This window comes from Caloenas nicobarica, chromosome 4 (genome assembly GCF_036013445.1).
Source record: "Caloenas nicobarica isolate bCalNic1 chromosome 4, bCalNic1.hap1, whole genome shotgun sequence".
Classification (NCBI taxonomy): domain Eukaryota; kingdom Metazoa; phylum Chordata; class Aves; order Columbiformes; family Columbidae; genus Caloenas; species Caloenas nicobarica.
In genome coordinates, this window is record NC_088248.1 from 344367 (window position 1) to 366956 (window position 22590).

The 22590-nt window shown below is 45.4% G+C and overlaps 1 long non-coding RNA gene across 40 annotated transcripts in view; it reads right to left on the bottom strand.

Annotated features, from left to right (window-relative positions):
* LOC135988763 (uncharacterized) overlaps positions 1–16978 on the bottom strand; it is a 55517-nt gene extending 38539 nt beyond the window's left edge. For 30 of the 40 annotated variants that reach the window (XR_010606214.1, XR_010606222.1, XR_010606217.1 and 27 more), the window contains exons 1-7: positions 16700–16978; positions 13064–13135; positions 12860–12989; positions 11973–12157; positions 10208–10346; positions 9692–9784; positions 2783–2997 (exon numbers count right to left, since the gene is read on the bottom strand). This is a non-coding gene — a long non-coding RNA (uncharacterized LOC135988763). Of the gene's footprint in view, positions 1–2782; positions 2998–9691; positions 9785–10207; positions 10347–11103; positions 11313–11972; positions 12158–12859; positions 13005–13063; positions 13136–13818; positions 13962–14956; positions 15079–16699 lie in introns of all 40 variants that reach the window. The other 10 variants (XR_010606191.1, XR_010606186.1, XR_010606185.1 and 7 more) reach the window with 10 other exon arrangements.
* Positions 16979–22590: the final 5612 nt, after the last annotated feature.

Genomic DNA, 22590 nt, shown 5'->3' on the forward strand with positions numbered 1-22590 from the left:
TCAAGAGCAGGAGGAGGAGTGCAGGATGCTGGACTTGCGACTGGATAAGCATTGCTTATTACTAGAGCATAATATATATACCAAAATCCTCTATGGAAACCACACACATGGTATATTTCTGTCTATACTGCACTCTGCTGTTCACATCCATGGAAACCATGGTCCCATGAAATAAACTGGCATAGATGGTAGCACTTTTCAGAGAAGAAAACCAAAAGCACAGGAACTGTATGTCTTTTTTCATGTGCTTTACCACACAACCAAATTTATCATTGGACTGCTGACCTTCTACCTGTTTTGAAATACTAAGAGGCTGACTAATTCCTGCCTTGAATCTACAGAAATTGGCAGGGTCATGCCAAAGATTAATTATACTCCACACAGGCTTCTGAAGAGCAGAACATCTTGTTGCTAAGGCTATCCTGAAGCCTAAAATCAAGTCCATCGCGTTTTTGAAAAAGCTGCAACTTATCTGGAAAAAAATATAATAATTGCACAACAGTTCTCTGTTGGATGCAGTAAGCTTATTAGTTTTATACACTTAAGCTGTTCAGGAATGCACAATTAAAGTCAATCACATATTTGACTGTATCTATAGTAATGAAGTAGATACATATCAATACAGACCATTTTATTTTACCCTTTGTCCTGCAAGGACAAAGAACAGAGTTGGCGTAAAGAGCTTTGCCTTGTAGGAAGCTTTTGGAAGACTCACATGATTTGTGCAGGCTGTTTTTTTTAAAAAAACAAACAAACAAACACCCAACAAAACACACCAAAAAAACCCCCCCTTTGGATGCAAAAGCTTGTAGCCAAAGTCAATTTTTCCCTCTCCACTGGAAAAAACAACGAAAAACAAACCAACCAACCAACCTGAAGCAAACAAAAAGCTAAATATTCACAATTATAAAGATCTCTGAAAACAAAGAGCTTTATAACACTCACGCCAGGCCAGATTTTTAAGTGGCACCAGCTCTCTCAAATGCCTGGACTCAGAGCACATAAAATACTGCTCCAGAACAATTCCAACACGGGCTATAACAGCAGCTGTTGCCCAGATGTTCTCCAAGGAGGGGACACTGCTTTTGCCTCCCGATGCCCTAAGGCTCCTGAGAACAACACTTTACCTAAGGCCACAAGCAGCCTGGCCACTGAGGAAAGAACATATACGTTCACTGTTCCCTACAGCTGATTGCACAGCGCCACACAGACTACAACAAAAATTACATTTATTATGACGCTGTTTATATTTCTCATGTTTATTCCACATTCACAAACAATATAACTATTGCACAGGGGAAAGGGAAATTGCTTTCCACGATTTTTTTAATTTACATACCTCAGCAGCTGCAATAAAATTTGGCAACAGAAAACTGCCCCAGCATTTCCATTCTTATTTGGCGAGGGGTTAATAAGCCCTCTGTAAACTCAATGAAATGAAGACTTCTGCTTAACTGTTGGATGTGAGCTGGTCATGTGCCACAAAACAACCAGGCTATTTTTGGCACTTCACAAATACAAATACATAGATAATCACGCCTTCGAGTCCGAGTGCCTTGATGTGGTAATTACAAATAAACCACAAAATGAAATACATTTCGCCGCTCCACAGGCGTAGCAGCAGATGCTAACCTCTAAGAAACGGTTACGCCTTCCCACTGCCTCTCTTGGAGCTTTGGAACAGGTTTTTATTTATCTGCCTCACAGTTACCTCTTCCTTGTGCTCCTTAACAAACCCAAAGAGATTTCTCTGACAAGAGCTGCAGCACTCGTTTCCTCTGCATTTATAGTTGCTACCGTTATGAGGCAAAGTTAAGTGCAGAGGATTACATGACACATCACATGGGAAATCCTTGCTATTTTTTTAAGTGAACAACAGAAAAAAAAAAAAAAAAAAAGGTACCACCCTTTCAGGCTTAAGACTTGGAGAAACTCATGCTGCTTCCCTTCTCCCTCCTCTCACACCCCACTATACTGCAGAAGCTGTATATTCTTTCCAACGGCCAGCTGATGCGTGATCTTGTGTTGCCAACTGAACAATCTGGAAAAAAGGAGAAAGACAGGAACACGAATACAGACAGAGCACAAGATGCTTCTTCTCAGGTAAGAGAAGATGCCATCAAGCTCTAAAACCAGTTCTCAACTCTCCTTTCACCAGTCCGAGCCCTAGGAATTGAGCCATGTGGGCAGGAATTGGTGCCGCCCCCGCTGCAGCGCAGGGAAGCAGCACAGCATCAAACAGGCTGCCAGGACAGCAGAGAGCAGGGGCGATAAGATCTCTGGAGGTGCTGCGACAGACAGCGTCTTGTCCTGGCATTGCTGGAGCTACACGACGTCATGGGAAGTTCAACCCTTCTCTTCCCTCCGCCCTCGATTTCTCCTCTGTGCTTTTCTTCCACTGTTCAGTGCACCTTGCAGCGGTCAGGCTAGCAGACAGACCCATGGCACATCTTCCTCTTTACACTAATTTTATCAGCTGACAAAGCTCACTGCACATGGGAAGAGGTATCAGTACCAATGACCATTTCCTTGCAAGACAAAAGTGCATAACCTTACCAGCACCACAAGCCCACATAGCCCTATCGAGAGTAATAAAGGACCAAATTCACCACCCTCTGAGTGGTGAACAAACTTGTCAAGCAGATGGTGGGCAAATAAGAATGAAAATGCAGCTAGGGGAAAAAAAAAAAAATCCAGCTCAGGCACTAATTCCCTTCTGGGTTCTCCATTTCCGAAAGGACATATGGAAAACGGGATTAAACTCTGCATTATTTTCACTCACTGTTTACTTTCAGCAATCCAGCTCCACTGGGACTCCTGATACTTGATATTCAAACTACTGAAAGACCGATGGCACCAAGGAACAGACACCATCCACCCATCTGACTCCATCTGTTCCTGGCTTTGTGCAGAGTCCCATCCTCCGCGACTCATCTTTTATTCTTCCTTGGTCTGTAAAAGCCTGTGCTTCTCATTGGCCAGAATTTCCACTATGGCCTGTAAACAATCAACAAAGCCTTATTAATACAACAATTATTCTGTAGTAGACATTACTGAAGACATATATATGAGAGAGTCAACCTCATACATACAAATGCACACAAGATACATAATGATCCAATTTGAAGACGTCGCATCCAGGAGTAAGTCCCAACGCTCTTGGTTTGTGGACCCTACAGTAGAAGTACCTCGCTCCTAATATCAAACTAAACTCGCTGACAAGACACTTCCTTTCCTTAGTCACCTTTCATGAAGCAGACACAAGGATCCCACAAACCTCCAGGTATCCTGAGACCACAGGCTGAAAGTCAACACTATACACTTAAAATACTTATTTTTACTGCAAGGTGCATTTAAAACCTCAAAAAGCAGTGTTTAGAATCACACTGTGAAAAGGCAGAAGCAATCACCAACTGTGTTTTACTGACAGAGAACCCAAGTGCTGAATACTAATGTGGACACACCAACATCTACACTGGAACACGAACAAGAGCTACACAGAGTCCACCTCCCATGACAAACCTTTGTCAGAAGGATGGGAAAAAGGAGAAAGGACAGAAGAGCAGAAAAACTATTCCAGGGAAAAAGCTCCACAGTATTATTAATAACCTCTGTGGCCCCTGCCAAAATCTGCAGCTGCTGTTTTAAAAACGTATTTGCCTGATGTGGGCTGCTCAGATGCAGCCCCGCAGTGTCACAGAGGAGCCTTGTGCCGCCCGGGCACACACAAGGAGAGCAAGGACTCAGCATATTGCACCTCTGTGCACAGAGTCAGCTCAGCGTGGCTCTAGCACTGCTAGTTTCATACACAAAACCCAGAACCTTCTCCCAGCATGAGAGAGGTTTAGCCGGAGCTCACGTGCCCAGATACCAACAACACCACTTTGCATTTGGTGCCTTTCCCTTCCGGGCAACAGGTTTCAGCCCCGTGCGGGCTGAAACAAGATGAACATTTCTCACACCTGACAGCTGTGAGAAGCTGGACTTGTCTCAGTCCTGTTTCCACTGACATTGATGGCATGCAAGACATGCTCGTAGGTGTCAATCCCCTGATTGTCACAAGGTGGACAACGATGGACAGGCGAGCCAAGAAGCCTGCCAGGCCGCCCGCGTCAGCCCGGGATTGCAATGCACAGGCTCATGCCACATCGTTTGTTTGAACGGCAGGATCCTTGGAACGGGGCCTCTTTTCAAGCTGACCAACACGCAGTGCCTGCACAATGTCTCTCGTGTACAAATATGCAGAGACCACTGATGTCATTTGGAGTTTTTGCCTCAGCTAGAAACACCATTACCCCCCACAGCCTGGGAAGCGGTTTGTGCAGCCCAGCCAGAGCGTCGCGGAGCAGCCGAGCTGCAGGTGTTCCTGTACTCACAGCCAGGGCTGAGCAGCGAGACTCAGCTCTTCTGTAGCGTCTTCCCAAACATTTCAGACTAATTCATTTGCAAAGAATAAGCAAGCGTGTAAATCAGCGCAGCTTTAATACGCCTGCTTCCTTGCTCTGCAAATCAAATATAAATTCTGTACACTTTATTCCTGCTTTCCTTACAAATGCTGTAAATGTTTATCTCCTCAGTAAGAGGCCCTAAACAAACCTATCCTTTGAATAATGAAATTCTCTTTGGCTTCAAATGCATACAAATGCTTTTGCACTCAATAGCCCAAAGGTTAAGATGTTTGTGAGATGCTATTTCCTATTGTGACTTCAGGCATTTAAAAGAAAGGCTATCTGTACACAATGTATTTTTCAAACTGATTGATATGATACTGTATTTTCTTAGTGACCCTCTACATTAGACCTTAAGCAAACAGCTTAAGCAAAAAACTCCCGCTTAGTGGGCATGAATTTTAGACAAGTTAATGAGAGCTAGCTTTATTCAAGAGAATCCATGAGGACACTCTGCTTCCAAAAGCAAATTACTGAGCATAAAAACCTTACTCTGGGCAATACTGATTGCGAGAATACTATGAAGGGAAGCAGCAGAAGGAATTTTCTCTGAGTTTCACAGTAGCAACAACCTCCAGAACAAGAACTACTGCATTATCTGTTCAATTTCAGACAAGGTTTTTAGGGAGAGTTTACTCTGAACTCATCCAAAGACCTCGTTCAAGATTCCAATGCTCAACTCATCAATTTTCCTTCAAAAGAAACCAGAAATGTTCTGTCATCCTCCAAACACACTGTGGGTTGCAGATTGTATGTATCCCTTGCTGTTTTGGGGACAGCTTCAGAACACCCTTTTACCCCAAGGGACCAAAAGCCAAGTTTTGTGTAGCTCTCTTCATATAATTGGAGTTTTTTCTCTCCTAAGCTTTCTTTCTCACTCAGGTTTTTACCAACTTTTTTCCATTAAGACATTCTCTGCTGGTATTTATTTTTAACTTAGGCAGCAGTAGGTTCTTGTGCTTACAGGCATTCACACATACATTAAGAGACTGATAAATGGTTTGATGAAAGCATTTGCACCAACTCTTCAAAGGGATGTCTTGCAAGATGCCCTGAGAGAAAGTGATAGTTCTCGAAAAGCAGATCATCAGCCAGTTTTCAGTGACCTCAGCTGACACAGTAATTGCCACATCATCCTCCACACTCATTCCCATACAGCAGACATTTGACTTCCAACACGACAGCCAACCTGACAGCTTTCAGAGTACAAAGATTTTCATCTTCTCTATTTGCGCATCAAGTTTTAAGGGAAAAATATAGTGATTCAAAGCATTTTCACTTAAAATTACTAGCAGCATCAATTGCAAAAGTTTTTTCCTTGCGAGATAAAAAACACACTTTGCTGCCTAGCACTGAACAAAGCTATATGATACGTACATGTCTTTATCGCATTTACCAATCCCAGCTTGCACCTTTTGCCCTGCCACAGCAGTAGCTACATCTCAACATTGGCCGCTCCCTGACTGGTCTCGTCTACGGAGGTTTCCCTAATGGAACAGAGTCTGCAATCCCCAGGGTGTTTCACTTCATTTTACTGTGTCAGACAACGCACCAAAAAGCATCCCTTAAATCTGTGCTGAGATACCCGGACCTTCAGCTCCCGAGAGAGAAGCCACGGCCGTGTCGCTGCTCAGGCCAGGGCTGGCTGGGTGGCAGACGGGGTGCAGGCCTCTGAGGATGTACGTTTCCCTTTCTCTGATTACAGGCATAAGACAATCGGGATTTGCTTTCCTCAAGTGCATAACTGGACGTCACAAGGTTTCCTCTGCAGTTCTTCCCTCATGTTGTTTCAACTCCATTAAGCTGGTGAGCATTAAATGCAAATCTCATGACATTCAGTGAATATGCTAACCTGCTATTTCCACATTTTTTCTAGAGTTTCTGAAGCTTGTTTAAAGCAAACTGCCTCACATGGATGCTAAGCGTGACCATGGGAAATCCCAAAGTATCTAATTTATCAGCAGAGGAAACCTCGCAATTCCTCCTCTTTTCCCATGCTAGGAAGATTTAAATAATAGATTTACTCTCTTCATCCCCTGTAGAATTTTACTAGGAGCTTTTCCTATGGAAGAATTACAGACAGGAAAAGATACAGATTCTTTTTGAGGCATTTTGTTCTGCTTAGTAGCCCGTCAGTGACCTCAGTTCACAATTAAGACATACAACTCCTTCCCTGCTAAGGTGTTGTCTGCCAGAAGCTAAACTTCGTGTTATCCAAATCTTGCCTCTTCCATAAAGCCCAAAAAAAACTTGTGGGTTTGGGTGCTGGGGCTGGAAACTGCAACTTGGAACTGCATTTGGAAGAGGATTTGAATGCAGAGAAAGTTGCCCAAATCCCTTGTTCTGTAGCAGAGATTTTTTTAAACTTGGCAGCCAACCCTTCTTCCCAATCCTCTTTAACACACACCAACCTGAAATTGGCCTCTCATGTGGATGCATCAAGTTAAAGATTTCTGTACAAGGGAAAGAATTTTCTTTGTTTAAGACTGGTGTGATTGCTCTCTAAAAATGCCTGACGCTGTTTATTTTGATAGCTGCTTTTTGATAGCTGCTTTTAACTTCTTTATTTTTCAGCAGTACTTCTTTCAATTTTTTTTTCCAGAGCAAATAGCCCACAGATGGCAAAACAAGAGAGAAAAACACCACCAATGCTCACACAATGTCCAGGTCTACCTTTTGTTCATTCAGATGCAAATACCATCCTCCACAACAGCTATACATCAGGAGGAAATCTCAAGGTGACACATAAAATCTCAGTATGCAGGTAAGTGCAGCCATCGGTATTTGACCTAGCTTCTCCATTAAAAACAAAACAAAACACAAAACCAAAACAAACCACTGTCTTGAAACTAATCCAGTAGATGAAGAAACAAAAAAAATAAGGAAGGAAGAAACATTTTTTTTCCCCACTCTTATCCTTAAAAGCATAAGGAGAGGGGGGGAAAAATAGGGAAGGAGGAAACATATCTTTATGAAAACTACAGTTTGGAAAGAGCGCAAACGGCAGCCTGATTGTCAAAGGATCCCACGCAACGCCCTGACCCACTGCAATCCAAACCGAAGAAACCTTGCAGGTACCTCACGGGGCCAGGAGCCAACCTCTCTGGGCCAACGTGCTTGCAGTAGATTGAGTCTGGTCTATGAAATGGCATTTATCCTGTGCTAAATCAAACGAGCGGCCGTGTCTCTCTTTGGCTCCAGAGGCTGAAAACCCTTGCTGTTTCCTAGTTTCATTGTTTGTGATTTTCTAATTTACCAAGAAATTATTTGGTTAATTCCACTGATCCTAATTCTGTTTCAAGTCAGCACACAGACCTGAACCTTAAGCCTAAATTTAAACATTGACCCTTACTGAATCTATTCCAAATACAGCACAGTTACTTCTATCAACATGAACCCTTAACTGCTTATATATAAACACGAACCCCACAAGAGTCACATGTTTCTTCCAGTAACAGCATTAGGAAACTGTTCCTGTGCCTACACATGGATCCTCCATTCTTCCTTGAGTAAAACCTAAGCCCTTCCCTTAAACTAAACCTTAGTCTGTGCACAGCCCACCAGAAACCACTCAGTTCTATCCCGGGCCAGAATGAGGAAGAATCCAACACACCAATCCCTGATCATCATAGCAGCCCTGATCTTAAAGATGGTCCAAGGGGTTACACTAAATTAATTAGACGGCGGTAAAGGCCACTTTGCTGAGTGCTGTCCCTTTTTCTGCAGGCTTTACGGACTGCAGCAGCCAAGGCACTTCAGCACATATAGCCTGAAAACAGAACATGCCTCTAAACCAAAACCCTGTATTAGCAGGATGCAAGTTATAAGGGAAACAAAAAACCACTACCAGAAACCATCCGCCTCCATGGCTAGTACTTCATCTCAATTCAAAATTTAGGAATGGAGCTCCTCAGTCCCTCTTCCCATGAAACCTAGTTCTGACCCCAAGGGAGATCTTAGTATTTAATCCAAATGAGAACAGTGCTGAAACACCCACAGCCAAGCTACAAAACTGGTCCATTTTCCCACAACATCCATCATGATGACTAACACACACTTAACAAAAACAACACATGAATAATAATTTTCTGCTGCTTTTACAAGCCTTCATCTCGGCTTTGCAAAAAGCAAGAACTGCATGGTCCACACTTTCCAGATTATCAGCTATTAGTCACCTCTGGTTTCCTGAGAAACCTACCCCAGCCGCAACAGGTGACAGTTACAGCCATGGCCAGGCTGACCAGAAGGCATTAGGCTCTTGAAGAGCATAAAAAATTTCTATAATCATACCTTTAAAATAACAAGATGGCTCCAAATTGCAGCAACTCCAGTTACAGCTCAGTAACTGCAAGAGTCTTTGTCACAATGCTGGAAGACTTTAACACACTCTCATAAATAAACAAATGGTCATCCAGTCCTTGCTTTCAGAATTCCTAACCCAAAGCCTTGCTTTTACTTGCTTTTCCTGCCCATAGCTGCAGGAAAAGCTTACATAATGTTAATGAATAACCTTTGCTGAAAGCAGTCACCAGTACAGTCCTTAAGACTTTGCAAGATTTTATAGTGAACAATTTCCATGTCCCAAAATCTAATCCTAAATCTAGATTTCTGCAAAGTTTAGCAATACACATGTACCCCATAATCTGTCAAGAACTACATAACATCACAAAAATTTGCACTCCTCCTAGCAACACAGACTCTGCAAGAGGTACTGGAAGACGGGGCTCCCAAATTCAAGGATGCACAGCCAACAGCCACTAACTCCAATTCTATAATAAACCAAGAACCAACGATGGCAGAGTCGATGGGATGCTGGCATGGCCCCGAGTCCCTCCTAGCACTGCAGGTGTTACAAGACCACAAGTACATAGACATCTTCACTTCTTGGCTTTACAAAACCCAGCCCTAGGCCTAGTTTTCTGTAGAGTCTGCAAATACGGCGAAAAGTCAAATTTTGTTGCAAACTGGATATCTCTGTGGAGATCCGCCTTTACTGAAGGATTACAGTCCTTGCTAATTGCAGCAGAAAACAAATCTCAAAATCCCACTTTCCCTCAGCCTCCTTTGGGAGCACAAATACACCAAACCCGAATGTGAATATTTTTTTACATCATTAACAAGAGTCATTGCCAAGAATAAATTCTTCAGAGTCCTGAAGCTTCCCAAGATGCCACAAATGAGAGAGACTGTAATTCCTAAATCTTCATCCACAGCAATAATCATCCACCCATTCTGGTACTTACTTCATCGGCATCCGTCAGCTCTAAAATGCTGTGTAGAGTTCATAATTTCTTTCCTCATCTTCTTCTAACTCTAATCCTTGCCTTCTGCAAAGCCTGCAACAAATCCGCCATTACCAGAGGTGTCTCTTCCTTTTGCTGCCATAATTGATATATTAAAAAAAAAACTGTGCTCTTAAGGCCTCCTTATCTGTACTCTGGTCGTATCCATCAGCTGTGCACAGCACCAGACCTCATCCTACCCACCTAAGGCATGATATTTTCTGTGATAAGCAGTGATCACCCACTGTCCCACAAACCAAACCTAACTCTAGTTTTTAGCTTGCCACAGAGCCTCTAATTCACAATTCTATGATGTGTTAGTAGCTAATGCAAAATCAGTCCTTCCTCTAGATCGCTACGCCCGCTTCAGCTCTAGTTCTCTTGTCCTCAGCCCTGGAGTCTGGTTTTAACAGGGACCACACAGCAGCATTGAATCCAGACCCCAAAACATGTCAAACATGCACAACCTGCCCTCACCTTGGCCCTGCCAGTCTGACATCAGTGCAGGAAACACTGCTCCCTTTCTAGCCTTGAAGCTCTTGGATGTCGGTGGGTGCTTTTCATACGGTTAAACAGAGTATGCTTGCAATCCCGTTTCAACTGTTCTCTTGCAAGTCTTCAAAATAAGTTGAAACAATCAATAGAGACAAAGGGGTTTCACCTTAACACTCTGGTTAATTTAATTCCACCCCTCCTTTATTTTAATGTTACTTCAATGAAGTAAGTGCAACAAATCAAGAAGCAGCAGCTATTGTGTGAGTTTTTGTCCAGAAACAGATTTCTTACCATGCCACTGGAGAGAGATGCCAATGACAGTTTGAAAAGAAAACAAGGACATATTAACAAAATAATCTTAACATTAAATCATACAACATAATTAAAAGGCTGCACAATGAATAACAGCAGTCTTTCCATTTCAATTGTTTGGCTTGCCTGAAAACAGACCAAAAAAAATTGAATATGAGAATAACAGCAGTTCTCTAATATGTAGTGATACTCTGTTCCATATAAGAGAACCAGGAAGGTTGGAGAAGTGAGGATTTTCTTGCTGCCCTGGAAAACCTACAGATTTAATTCAATCAAGTTCTGACAACAAATTCTTGAAGTTTGCAGCCCTCACAGCTTTGAAGCTGTTTTTGTGTTTATGAAGGCATCAGTGAAAGGCACTAAACCAACCATCTTTCCCACACAGCCAGCGTCCTGTTGCTATTTGTCTAAGTGCAAGGGGAAAAGAAATAGTGCTGGAGCCTGGGAGCAAATAGTCATCTCAGACTTAAGTGGAAGAAAAGGAAGAAATAAGCTTTGTTCAAATAGTCCACAAGACATTTCACCAGGTTTCTGGTTCAGAATTAACAATTTCAGAAGTAACAAACCCTCAGATGTTCCAGAGCATCACTGACTGTTGAGTTCACAGGACTACTGAACTACTGCCATGCAACCAGACAGGGTCAAAGCTTCCCAAGCTGTTTCCAAACGCTTTGGTGTAAGGTCACAAAATCAGGGAAAGTGAAGGGGCTGACGTGAAAACTTCTTCCTTCCTACACCAGCTCCAGATGATACAAAGAGGCCATTGTTTTTCCTGCTGAAAGGAAGCAGGTGGAAAATTACACATAGAACAGCAGTACCAAGAGACTGGTGGGAGGTAAATGATGATTTTAATGAGATTGCTAGGCTTGCTGTGTTGTGTCTTAGTGGAGCCCGAGCTCCACACCTCCTCTCACAGTTTCAGTGCATTCATTTTCTTTCTTCTTTGGTCAGCTTCTGTTCCATTCTTGCCTCAAATTGTAGGACCAAATCTTTGCAATCAAGTGACAATAGAGTCACTATTATTAATCCTTAAGTCTCTCAAACATCATTATTACTCGGAGAACTGCACTAGCACTGAGCTACTTGCATGCGTCTTTAGTGATTGTCAGGAGGAGCAAGACAACAGTCCATTGGAGTGTGGAAAGATTCTAAACAAGAAAAAGGAATTTCACTTATCTCTATCTGACCCATAATCAAAGCTGTCATGTAAACCAACGTGGACTATTCATGGAAGGCCACATTAAGGATATGTGGTAATGTTTAGAAAGTTAAGGGCAGACCATCAATCTGCGTAAACCAGCATAAATCCACTGAAAACAACACAACTAAATTACTTTCACAGAGTGAGGGCTATAAGGAACATCTGGGAAAATGTTATTCCTTGCAATTTAGAAAAAAATAAAAAATGAAACCAAAGTGCACACAGAAGCCTTACGTTCTGACAGCCACTCTGAGTTCACGCTGGTCTTACACACGAGAAGCTGTCGCCTGGTGGGAGCTGACAATGCTGATCAAATGCTGAGGAACCAGGTGCAAAGTCTGCGCTGTGTATGAGAACGCCTGATGTTTCGCTGTCACCTGCAACGGAACTGCTGAAACACCACACATGCAGGACAATCCCTGTAAAAAAATAGCATTCAACAGTATATGTTGAATGATAAATCCAGACATTCATAGGAACAGAGTATTTTCCACCACTCATAAATACCTCAGGCTTCTAAGCCCCCAAAGTCCCCAGCCAGTTGGGTGGAAAATAACAAAGCAAAAAACAAACCCATGCACAAAACAGACAAAACCCCTCAAATCTGCTTATTTAACAAGAGCATACAAAACTAATTTGAGCCAGAGGGGAAATAACAAACCAGAAAAAAGGCAAGAAAGAAATGGAGGTGAAGTTAAACAGAACACCCCAAGAATACAAGAGAAGTTATTTTGCCAGACTCCTCTTAATAGCTCCTTTTATAAGTTGACTCAAGTGTTCTGTATCAAAACACCTTCTTGTTGATAATTACAAAGGGGATTAGCTATGTATCATGGCGTTTACTAAAAATGTCTTCCATTTTATAAAATGAATGGTTTGGTGTTCTGTTGAAGGGTTTGCCACACCCATTTTTAGGTTTTGGGCATGTTTCTGTGCAAATACTGACACGAGTTTCTTTGCAAATACTTTGCAGAAGCGGTTTAGCTCAGGAGGCTGCTGCTCAATGAAGTGGTGAGACTCCCGCATGTTGTCGCTCTGGGCAGGAGCTGCGCACAGCTCGAGTGCTCCGAAGCTGACAGAGAGGAAAAGCGGAGAAGTGGGTTCTCTGGGTGCGACCTTACCGAGCCATTCGTCAGGGCAGGACCTGCACCAGACCCCTGGTAAGGACGGTGCTCAGCGCTTCTCCAGAGACAGCCCACTTCCATCGCCCCAAACGCATCGAGCTCTTCCCGTTTCCCCGAGACTGTGACCCTGTCAGAAAAGAAACTTCACCAGAAGAATTTAAAATTATGCAAAAACTAAACTGTAAAGCTTCTGAAACTCACTTGGAGCGTCAGGCCCTCCAGCGCATCACTGTAATGCTGCTGCATATCCTACACACTCACATATCTGCAATCCTATTGAAAAAGTACTTGATCAGACAATATCTGATAAAACACAAGTCCACAGTTAACACTAAAAAACTAAGCCTGAAATGAACCTCTTTCTAATGCCCCCAGATCCACCTGTGCAATAAAACTCATCACAGCCAGACTCTCCTTCAGATAACTCTCAACCATGTATACCCCCCAAACTGAGGCAATTACAGACATTCTGAGTACCCACCGTGCAAGAATGAAACCGCAACAGCAGTTTTAAACTTAACACCAACCACAATCCAGTGAAGTGAATGCTGCAGAGTTACAAGCCAGTTGCTTAATATGACCAGCACTGATTGTTCTCCCAGCCGCATTACCAAGTCATGGAGCAGATTTACTCTGTCCTTTGTTCCCAAACCACCTCTATCCAGCCCAAATCTAATTTCTCACAGAAACAAAACTAAACTAAGGCAAGCATTCCAATCAGCACCTGGAATTAAGAGTTCCTTATTATCTTGATTGCTCATCAAAAAATTCATAGCAATCTTAACAGTCCAGAGATGTCTGTCTTCAAAGGAAAATGCAACCTGATTAGACGCAAATTTTGTCTTATTTCTGGTGCCACGGAAACACAGGGATAAATACAATTCCACAGACCTTGCATTCCTGAACATGGCTGTGAAACACAAAGCTAACTTGAGTTTTAATAAGATCCCAGTAACCTGTAAGTTTGCATTAAAACAAGCACAAGCTCTTCACTTCATCTAGCATCATCACTCATTTTCCTCTAATAAGTCTTCGTGCTCCAACAAATAATGGTATTATTCTGTCCTGCGATGGGCACTTCAAGGAGATACTGGAAGTCCTGAGTCAAACAAAGCAGGAAAAGAAAAGTTGTACATGAGCCAGAGACTCTTGACCTGATTAAAGAACGTATCACAGAACATAATTACCACCACTGGGCAGTGAAGTAGTATGATTTTTACCACTAATTTCAGTAAGATCCCTCATCTCAAGACTATTGACCTGTGTTGCTGAATTTGACTTGAACACCCGCCAAGAAACCAAAAAGAATGAAACATCCTACGAGATCAGTGCAAAGCAGACAGTGCCTCAGGCCAAAAGGGGTCTGCAGAACTGAAGAGGCAGAAAAGCAATTAGTTAAAATTCCTACGTTGCCCCAGTAGCTAAAGCTGATGATAGGCAGGTACGGATCTGTGGAACCCTGTTGCAGCAGATGCATGCTGGGTGTGCAGAAATAGGAAGCAAATTCCTGCTGTTATGCAAACAAGTACCGTTGATGGTAAGAACAAAGACCGCTGCTTGATGAGTTTAACTCCTGAAGTTTTATCTCATGTTAAATAGACACTGAAGGTCTAGTGTCATTTTGCTTTTGAAAGCTTTCTACCTAGAATGAACCCTTGGACAGCAGAGAGAAGGTAGTGCAAACTATAACGCAAAATCTGATGGTACTGAATCCTTCATCCATAAACGAGCAGCCTCTATCAAAATGCAAAGAACAGGGCAGCTCTGATCTCATCGCTCTGCGGTGTCTCCAGGAGGTTTCTTTCACGGCTGCTCTTTCTGATGCCTTTAAATCTGCCTCCAGGCAATGGTTTGGAACCAGCTGTGCTGTATCCCTAGCTTTATACATTTTGAAAGCTTTTTTTTTTTTTGATTCTCAGCTGCAATGGTAAATGGTAAAAGTCAGAGAAACTGAAAATGCAAGTTGTGATGTGAGCGAGATGCGAAAGGAAGAGGAGAGAAACACTCATTTAGGGGAGAGTAAAGTCTCTATGAACATTTTTGAGGTTGATCAGCTCATGTAAATGATCTTGAGCCTATTAAAATAACCCATACCATAAAATTGTTGGAAAGCCTATTTCAGCGAAGGTGGTTGGGGCAGGGTGGATGCCGGGTTTTGCTTATCAAACACCAAAGTATTTGGCATAGTTGTGCCAGCCTAAATTACTTTTCCTGTCCTGAAAGACAGAAAAAAAAGAGAAAGAGTACACTGTGAAAGTCAAAGGATCCTGGTTTTCACACTTTCACTCTGATATCTCACTATAAGGTTTTTTTACATATAAAATTAGAGATAAAAGCACCCTATTGCGACATTTTGATTCCTATCCCTTTCAGGCATAAAAACTATGCTAAATTTCATTATCGTAATTTTAGCCTAATTTTAGCAGAACTACTTTCATTATATATGCCACCTTGCTCATTATTCAATCCTTTGCCGTTTTACTTCAGACAAAACAACGGGTATCTGGTACGCTGGACCACAAGAAATGCTTAATGAGAATGGAAACAGAAACAAGAGCATCCCCCAGGTGCAGTGCTTGTGCAGCTCGCTGTGAGAATCCAAGCTACCTGAAACAAGGGAAGACAAAATCAGCGAGCAAAACGCGAGTCAAAAATTCTTCCTTGGATAAGAGACAACAAAAACTTCCTGTAAATGCTTTCAAGCCCATTAAAACACCCATGTTTGACGCCTGTCTGGTTGGGTGCAGAGCCATGCTACAAGAATCACAGCCCCAGGGAGTTTCCGCATCGTACAGCAGTAGGATAAGAAAAGCACTTTCTCAGGGAAACTGATGATGATACATCTATTTATAACCATGTAAATTTAATAAACATCCTAGACTTCTGTATTTGAAAATTTTCTGTCCAAACCATTCAATACCACAAGGCTGAGAAAAAAATACAAATAACTGCCTGTGATAGGAGCCACCAATATTGATCATAGAGAATACAATGAGGAGAAATACCTCAAAAACATGACAAAGAAAGGTTTCAAGACATTTCAGAAAACATAAATACGTTCATGCCTTGCCAGTCCACACCAACTCTGTTATGTCAAATTCATCTGACCTGTGTAGATAAGGCAAATGCTCGGCCTCCTCTTGTGTCAAGCACTGTACAACCACAGGGACACTAATCATAGACAGTGCACATAAAGGGCTCGTGAAACGCAAGATTAAAGTGACCTTTCCTGTCAGAAAATCAGTGTTTACGATCACCCTTTCAAAAACTTTGAACAAATTTAATAACATCACTTTTGTATGATAACCATGGGCTACATCTGTCTCTCCAGCCCAGCTGACAACAGGAAGGATAACTACATGAAAGGCCTGTAAACAAGGTCAGATATCTGCACTTCCTACAAGGACTTCTCTACAGTCAGATGCTTGTTGCACTTCGCTCCTCACTGAATTTATTCATCACTGGATTGTCATCGAATTAGCTATTATAGTGAAAGAGTTCTTTACGTCTCTCAAAGAGGATGGTACCACGGCCCATGAACAAACGATAAAACGATTAATCAAAACAAGGACAGCAATCATGCCCTAGATACATTTAGTATTACACATTTTCAGAGCACTGCATAACTAATGAAACTGGACATAAAGTACATTCTTTTTTTTTTTTCTTCTTATAGCAACATTGAGCAATCTAGAAAAAATAATACCCACCCATTAACACTCTCCAACTCTCCCCTCACACCTCACCTGATACTACGTATAACGTGCTGAGGCTACCTATCTGCCAAGCTCCTATTTGCGCGCTAACATCCATCCTGCTGTTTTCTTTTTGGCTTACCATCTGTTTCCCATCCTGTGTTGGTCGTATCTAATAAAACGGAGGACTGAGATGTTGAGGGGAGAATCCGGACAGCTTCCACACCATTCTTTTAAATGGCGTTTTAAACTCCCCGCTGGGGAAGTTTGCTCCCTGCAGCCAGCTCTTGAACCCACCCCTTCCCCCTGCAGGCCCCCGGTACGGGCCCAGAGGCCCTGCCCGTGCGGCGCGGAGCAGCAGGCAGGCCCCGCAGCAGGGCCCCGCAGCAGGCCCCGCAGCAGGGCCCACGGCAGGGCAGGGCCCCGCGGCAGGGCAGGGCCGCGCGGCAGGGCCCCGCAGCAGGGCCCCGCGGCAGGGCCCACGGCAGGGCAGGGCCCAGCAGGCCCCCGCAGCAGGGCCCCGCAGCAGGGCAGGGCGCGGCAGGCCCCGCGGCAGGGCCCACGGCAGGGCCCACGGCAGGGCAGGGCACAGGGCCCCGCAGCAGGGCAGGGCGCGGCAGGCCCCGCGGCAGGGCCCACGGCAGGGCAGGGCACAGGGCCCCGCGGCAGGGCCCCGCGGCAGGGCAGGGCCCAGCAGGCCCCCGCGGCAGGGCAGGGCGCGGCAGGCCCCGCGGCAGGGCCCACGGCAGGGCCCACGGCAGGGCAGGGCACAGGGCCCCGCGGCAGGGCCCCGCGGCAGGGCCCACGGCAGGGCAGGGCGCGGCAGGCCCCGCGGCAGGGCCCACGGCAGGGCAGGGCACAGGGCCCCGCGGCAGGGCCCCGCGGCAGGGCCCCGCGGCAGGGCCCCGCGGCAGGGCCCCGCGGCAGGGCCCCGCGGCAGGGCCCCGCGGCAGGGACGGCTCGCGGCCACCCTTCGGCACAGCCGCGCTGGGCCTGCGCTACAGCACCAGCTGCCCCTCCCAGGCGGGCCCAGGAGGTCGCAGCTCAGCAAATGGCACCTACCGATGTCCTTCTGGCATTTTTGCTTCTTCCCATGCCCCTCGGGAGAAAAACTTTCACTCTTCGCATTCTTGCCTGCAACCTTTTGTCTCAGCCAAACGTATCACAGAATCACAGAATGTTAGGGATTGGAAGGGACCTCGAAAGATCATCTAGTCCAATCCCCCTGCCAGAGCAGGAACACCCAGGTGAGGTTACACAGGAAGGTGTCCAGGCGGGTTTTGAATGTCTCCAGAGAAGGAGAATACACAACCCCCCTGGGCAGCCTGTTCCAGTGTTCTGTCACCCTCACTGAGAAGAAGTTTCTTCTCAAATTTAAGTGGAACCTCTTGTGTTCCAGCTTGAACCCATTACCCCTTGTCTTACTGTTGGTTGTCACCGAGAAGAGCCTGGCTCCATCCTTGTGAAGAGGACGTTCTCCATCCTGGGAGAACGTGGACCTGGTGGGCTTGCAGGCACAAGACCCCAGTGTCCGGAAGTTAGTGCAGGGCCGGGAATACAAAGGGTGCAAGGTGTGGAAGGATGTCTCGGGGCTGGTCCTGGCACGAAGGGAGGGGGCGGATTTCCCGGTCTGGGTGGTGCCCGAACTTGTCCGGACAGAGCTGGTGGCCCTGGCTAATGAGCAAGGGCATTTAGGGACAGACAAGACCATGGTGAAGCTGCAGGGCCCTGGGTGGTGGCCTGAAATGAGAGAGGACGTGGAGAGGTACGTCAGCAACTGCCTGACATGTGCGGCCAACAATCCTGATGCCAAACGTAACTGTAACTGCGTGTGTTTAGCTGCTATCTCTCAGAGAAAACGTCATTCAGCAAGCCCTGAAGACTTCAGTGCACTGGTGCCTCAGAAGGAAGGAAAGCTGAAGCTCCGTCTCACAGTTAATTTCTCTTCCTTAAGCTTCAGGGACCTGCTGCTCCTGAGTCTTCAGCAGACTAAGTGTAGAGTGGGTGGTATACCCAGAGTTACCCCTGTAAGCGCTTATCCAGTACAGAGCAAAACCGGCTGGGATTTTAACTGCTTACCAAACAGCACATCCCCAAGCACCGTTAGCTTCATAGATGCTCTGTATTACAACTAACAGCCTCAGTCAATCCTGCGTGGTAAAGTGGTTTTTCTCTCCTCCCTGCAAGAGAGGAGAACGAACTGTCAGCAAGCACTGTTGACCTGGCTCTCACAGGCGGCTGGTGGCCCTGACGGCGATAATCAGTATTTCCTCCCTCTGTCATCGTAGGCTACCGCAAGCACTGTGGTACTATGACATAAAAGCTACATTTAGGTCAGCAAAAAGATCTAACTGGTGGAATTAAGTGACAGAGCCTGAAAAATGTTTCCAAGTTCATAAAAACCTTAAGGAAAAGCTGCTGAGCACAATGGAGTTAGAGGTAGTTCAAGCACAGGTTACCTAAACTACTGTGAAATGGTCTCCAGAATCACTTGTGACCCCTGCCCACCCCAACTTCTTGTGCTTTCCAGAACAGCTCTGATTTCCAGCCAGGTCTGGAAGAAAGAAAGGGCTATTAGTCCAGCTTCCAGTGACCAGTGATGCTTCCAGTGTCTGCAGCACCCACCTGGAATTCACATCCCTCAGTAGGTCATTTCTTGAGACATCTAGCGAACGACCCAGCTGCACACAGACAACGCTCCAATTACACAGACACTAGTGACTTTAGCCTTAGCGCTGAAGGATGTCATTGAGAGAAGCAGAAAGCAGGATAAAAGATACAATTATACCATATATCCTGCTAAGTGATTTTCAAGTGGTACATAAACACTATTCTGTTGTTATTTTGAAAGCTTAAAGTAAAAAAAAACCCACCACACAAACCAAACTATTAAGCTTCCAACCAAGATACCAACGTTATTACATCCCTGTCACAGAGCTACTCCCAAGCAGGTTTTCTGAGGTAACCTTACATTTTCTTGCACTCCAGAAGCTACACACTTCTCTCTTCACTCAGGAAGATGAACCTCACCACATGCATTTGTCTGCTAGTCTCTAATTTGTGCTTTCAACACATTCAGATAGCATTTTCAAACAGAAAGCTGTTACTTGATGACAGACTAGCATTAGACCAGGAACATTAAGAGACTCACCAGAAAATACTATTAGCTATCCATTCCCATCACACTAGCTTCCTTTTATCTGTTTTTTTTAGATGCTGACTTGTATTTCAACATTTCTGTCAGGAAAAAAGCTGTCCCTCTTACTGCCGCTTCCAGAATCAAATCACCACGTAGATTATTACCATCTGCAAAAAGGTGAATCTTAAAAAGGAGCCTGCAAAACCCCAAAAGAGAGGTGCCATTCACTCCCACAGCTGGTTTCAATACAGAAAAACGACACTTTTCTCTGCCCAGCCCATGTACATGTGCCCAGCAAAAGTGGCCGTGGCAGGCAAAGCCGGTTCTCGGTGCCACCGCCGCGGCTCCGAGGCTGCTGGTGCCCAGAGGCCCAGGCGGCCAAGAGGAGCTGGACTGAGTCCTGCAGCCTTAGATATGCCAAAAGTCCCCTCCTGGGTGGCACACAGCGATGTATCAAGGCTCAGGGACGCTGCCGCGGGTCAGTGTCTGTAGGATTCAGCCACCGAACAGGCGCAGGGCACCGTGAGCCGTTGCTGAAGGACGTGGGGCTGGCGTGGGCCGATGCTGCCGGGCAAGAGCGCAGTAGCCTGGGGTGGCGTAATTTCCACAACGGGTACCTGAGGAGCGAACAAAAAGGGTCAGGAAAATATGACCGAGCACTTGCCTCCATCACACCTGCATGTGCAAGTATCGACCCATAATTACATTTTCAGCACGTTTCAACTTGGCAGCAGTAAATCCAGTAAATTGCTGGCACTTGTCCCACTTGTGCATACATGCATAAATCTGCTTTACTGTGGTTTTGCCTGGATTAATTGACCAATTTGTCTTGGGGGCAGAAAAAGATCTGTGAGATGTCCAGCTGCCCCTTGTGCACCTTGTTCCATTTTCTGTCTTTTTAACCCTGTCTGCCTTCACCCCAGAGTATCTAGTTTAAATCAGATGTTTCCCCTTTAAAGGGCAGTGGGGCCACACTGCCAGGGGGCCAGGCAGATTTGGGGTCCAGGGCACAGCACAGCAGTTGAATTTCCATCCCTCCATACCTGTTTCTCTCTCAGCAGCATAGTCCCCGGGTAGGAGTGGTGGTGATAATTTCAGCTTGATTTCATCCCATTTCCAGCATCACTTCTGTCTAGTTTCTGAGACCTGCTCTTCCAGGAGCACAGGATGGCTCGGGGACCCTTCTGGGCACTTTTTGGGCTCATCCGACACGCTCGCAGGTGCCGCTGCATCCTCCTCCCACAGCCAGAGACCAAAACAGACAGCTGCAGGTAGGTGGAACAGAGCGGGAATTTAACCTGAAGACATAAAACTCACTAAAGGCACTTTCTGAAGTTAAGCTTCCCCTGATAACAGCCTACATTTTGAATCACAGAGTGGTTTGGGTTGGAGGACCTCCCCAGCTCCCCCAGTGCCCCCCTGCCACGAGCAGGGCCATCTGCACCAGCTCAGGTTGCTCAGAGCCCCGTCCAGCCTGGCCTGGGGTGTCTCCAGGGATGGTTCAGCCACCACCTCTCTGGGAACCTGGGCCAGGCTCTCACCGCCCTCAGGGGCAGCAATTTCTTCCTCATGTCCAGCTTGAATCTCCCTCCTTTAGTTTAAAACCATCACCCCTTGTCCTGTCAAGCATCCTATCAGCATTTAATGCTGCTTATTCTCCCCATGCTTAACATCCTGGTGTGGTATTTCATCGATTCTGATTCCTACATGCATGAGATGTTTTTTGGGGAATGAGACCCAGACGCATGGATTGGCACGAGCACCGCACCATCAGGGGTGCCCACACTGCAGTGACTGAACCCAGGGCCTAATTAATTATTATGCCTGACGAGGGATGTTGCGCAAGTGGTTCAAAGGGCTGGGGGCACACCGAGGCACGGTGACCCCCAGGATGTTTGCAGGGGCGAGGCTGGGACCTCTGCAAAGAGCTGCGGGAGCTTACCAGCTCAGCACCTCGGGAGGAGGGTAAACAAGAACTGATAAATCGGATCTGCCGATGCCAAAACCGCAGTCAGCTGTCTGAGGCAAGGGGAGAAATGACAGCAAAAGGTGCGTGAACGCCAGAGAAAGTCACCGGGAATACCAAGTGATTTGGCCCCAGCAGGGACCTTTAGTGGGTGCTGTCCTAAATGGCACCGGGGAGCAAGAAGCTGGGGGGAGAAATGGGATGGCCCCCTAAATCGTACCTCCAAAATCCTGCGTGCTGTGAGCCAGGGTGAGGATGACCCGAGCTGCTGCTAGATGGAGACAAGAAGCAGAACCATCGTCCTGGCAAATATAAAGAATTTCATAATGTTGAGTAAGGTATTTATGTCAATGCTTGGATATTTTCTGACACATTTCTCAGTGTTGGTTGGATTTCCCCCTCTCTTAATTCTTCATTACCTTCACCTGCTGCAAAGAGGAGACTGGAGAGAGGGAAAATCTTATATCTATCTTACACATATATCTTACATATACCTAAGGGAGGAGGGCTGGCTGTTTTCAGCCTAGCAAGCCACCATTTTTCACATCCCACTTCAACAGCTGATGAGCTGTTAAGCATCCCCTGATTTGCAGAGGTTTTTACGAGCAATTATCTTCAATTTAGTTGAACAGATACCCAGGTTTTTGTTGAAAATAGGCTGAACAGGTGGCGATTCAGCAGTGCAGTGCTGGGAAATTACAGCTTGACTCCCACAGGGGAGTCGCAAAAGAGACCAAATATCTGTGTTTATAGCCAAATAGGTCATTATCCAGGTTTCTTTTCACAAGCACACTGTAATCATACCTGATCTCTAATGGCCCTGAATTATCTGGAGCATCCACGTTATGCCACGGTTTCTGATGTTATTCCCCAAGTCTAAAAAAAATAATTCCTGGCCTGAATAGCACCTTAGTGGGCATGTTCACCT